This window comes from Orcinus orca, chromosome 7, assembly GCF_937001465.1.
Source record: "Orcinus orca chromosome 7, mOrcOrc1.1, whole genome shotgun sequence".
Taxonomy (NCBI): domain Eukaryota; kingdom Metazoa; phylum Chordata; class Mammalia; order Artiodactyla; family Delphinidae; genus Orcinus; species Orcinus orca.
The window spans coordinates 91,484,334-91,487,817 of NC_064565.1; positions in this window are offsets into that span (position 1 = coordinate 91,484,334).

A 3,484-nucleotide genomic window follows, 5' to 3' on the forward strand; every position below is an offset into this window, starting at 1 on the left:
CACTCAATGAGTTTCATCTCCAACCCCTTTTATCTCTTGTGAATTTTTGCTTCTACTGGTCCTTTTACCTGATTTGCTCTCCCCTGCCAAGTTCGAAGTCTACCTACTTTGAAATACTACCATACTTTATCACATCTGGCCTAACATTCTAGTTATTAATGACTCTCTCATCTCCTCTTGTAGATTGTAAACATCCCAAGAACATGTATCTTTATATCCTTTGTAGCATCTAAAGAGTTTGCAAATAGTGTATGCTCCGTATTTATTGAATAAATCCTCTATTATTTTTTACCAAAACGCTTTACATGCTTTTCAATCATAAACATTTAAATTTATTCCATTAAAGTCTCAAAAATCAGGTGGAATTTCTCTACTAAATATTTCTCAGTTTCCAAGGATCACATCTTAAATAGCAAGACATATTCCCTTGAAGATGTCTATCACTGCCTAGGTCATCACCAGTACAATGTTTGGACACAAATCAAGTCAATAACATGAGATTGAGTAGAACTTATTTCAAGCTTCACACTAATGAAGGAAGGAAGGAAAATAAAAATCATTTGGAAAAGAGCAGCCAAACACTGGACAGTCTGCTAATGTAAAGAAATGAGATGTTTCTTTTCACCATCCCTAAATTATTGAGATGGCAGGTGTGCCTGTTTGATGTTGTTGCTTCTGTTTTCGGTGGAGGAGTAAACTTTGCCTGTAGCCAGTTAATCATCTGAGCCTTTTGGAAAACTTAACTGAGAGGCCATTACTTGCTTTGCTTCCTTCTTCCTCCACATCTCCACAGCATATCAGCAATCACAGTGACGCATCACTCTGCTGGTAATTCATACGGTATATTCTGAACCACAGATCATGGCTGTTTTAGACCTGCCAGATGTTCCTGGTCTCTTGCTGCAATTAAGTTCCAACATAGCCCAATTTGAAAGAGATGGAGAAACCACAGTTCTAATTAAGAATATTCATGAGTTTGTATCTTGGAAAACCAGAAATCACATAATGTCCCAGAGTGGACAAGATCCTTTCCTTTGAGAAGAGAGGAAAAAAATGCAATTTAAAATAAGTCACCAGATATGCACTATGGGAAGCTCTGAAGTGAAACATGAGGTGTGGGATTGAATGAACTATTAAACCCTCAGCCAAACCTGCTTTAATAAGAATTTAAAGGGCTAGGTCAGGGCTTCAAATGCTGGCCATATATTATCATCTAAAAGGCTTAAAAAAGAAATTCACCCTTGCCTGGGTCCATCACAGCACTAGTCTAGATCAAGAAAAAGAAACAGTGTTGTGGTTGGCATCCTCACGTCCACACAGGAGTCGCCTCTAGACAGTTGCTATGGTAACCACAAATGTGTTCTTCTTAGACATTTAAAATGAGAACTCAAAGCATCCTCAGCTGGACTTGGAACAGGGGTCATGTGTAGCACGTTCAAAGTAGGCTTAGCCAACCAAATTAGGCGATGCTGAGGCTTTCCACTGTACCTACGATAAGTTATCAGATGTTCCTGATAGCATCTTCAGAAGAAATATAGAAAATGTTCTTCATTATAATACTCACCTGAAGTGGTAGGGTTCACACTTTGTGAGCCATTTACTGTTGAGCCCATTGTGATCCCTGGAGTTAGAACCCTTGAAAAGCTGTGGAACACAGTATAGCATGTTAAAGGATCAGGATTCAGTTTCTCTCATTAACTAGCTGTGAGACTTGGGCAAATCACTGAAACTTTCTGGGTAACAGTTTCCTTATCTAATGAAGAAAAAGTTTCAAGAGGCCATTTTAGGGTTAAAAGGAGACTTAGAGGCAATGTGTTCCCTCCTACAGTGGACATCTGTTGTTTTGGACTTCTAAACTCCATTTCCCCTTTATTGTGTAGCTGACTCTTGGCTTTCCTTTGGAAATCAATCTTCCTTCACTCTTGGGCTATATATGTACTGACTCCACCTCTGGCTCCAGGGCAGGGCATTTTAACTAGGTCTGGCCAATTGGAACACTGCATTCCATATTCACACAGTGAGCGGTTTAGGGATACAACTCAAGTCAATCAAATTCAATGAAATTCAATTCTGGGAATTTTTCTGGAACTGCAGTGAAGGAAAAACTTTTTTCTCTTGGGCTTTAAGTTTTAGGAAGTAAACCTGGAGCTGCGAGGAGAAATCTTGTCATCACAGAGGGAGAACATGCCTGAGGATGAAGCCAACACAGTACCAATCAGAGCTAATAGATGGAGAGCTATAGTGCCCTGGTGACATAATTTAAAGCTCCCAGATCCAGCTATGCCTGAAGCTGGTATACCCTTTTCAATTATCTAAATCATAAAGCCTCCCCTCTTGTAAATTAAGCCAGTTTGAATTAGATTTCTTTTACTGGCATCCAAAAGAGTTCTGATTAATACCAACTGCTCATTTTATAGGCTTTGGAAACTGACACCAAGGGTGGTGACTTGTCCAAACCTAGATAAAGTCAGAGGCAGAACTAGAGCCAGCTTCTGAGCTTACCAGTTCAAAGACTTTCAAAATACATCTAAACCTTGAATTAAAAAAAAAATAAGTTACTGACTTCTTTGAAATTTCCATTTAACTATTTCCTCTGTACCAATAACGTCACTTTTCTTGTAATTCTTGAGAGATTTATTTTCTTGCAGGCTTTTGCTTTTGCTCTAAATTCACTTATTTTGTAACTAATGTGACCTACTTGCCAAGTTAATGAGAAACAAACATAGCAACATTATCACTTAAATTAATATTTTGATGCAGTGTAGAAAAAAAAACAATAAGTTGTCTGAGTTTCTTATTTTTCGACAGATTTATTTTTCAAATCTATTTTCAATAGATTTTTCAATACACTGTAGCATCAAGACCTCAACTTCCAAGAGTTTCTTGGCGGTCCTGTGGTTAGGACTCAGCACTTTCACTGCCATGGGCCCAAATTCAAGCTCTGGTCAGAGAACTAAGATCCCATAAGCCAGAAAAAAAAAAGAACTCAATTTCTGATCAGAGGCAGAAGAGATGGATATCTTAAAAAGGAAGAGTGAGGAATTAGAGCTTAATATTTAGCTAAAAATTGAGCTCCATCGACTGTCTTTTTTCAGTCTGTAGCTAGTGAATTAAAGGCCAAATAATTAAATGTTTTGCTAAATCTGTCAATCCAGTTTAAGATCGCCATTCTCCATAAACTGTGTATTCCCATCACCCACTATCCATCTCTCTGTTGTAGCACTAGAATACCTACGTATTTGTCTCCACCACTGCATCTTGAGCCTCTGTATGTCAGGGATCTTGTTTTAAACATTTCCAAGTCTCATGAACACTCAATCACTATGTACTCTCTATGTTCATGGAGTGGAAGTTAGGACACATGGCTGTTTCCAATTTATTACTTAGAGCATTGAATCAACACATTTCCTGTGACTATCTTCATGGTCTGGTATCAAGTTCATTTGTCTGTTATTAGTATGTGTGAGAAGAGTTTTTAATACAT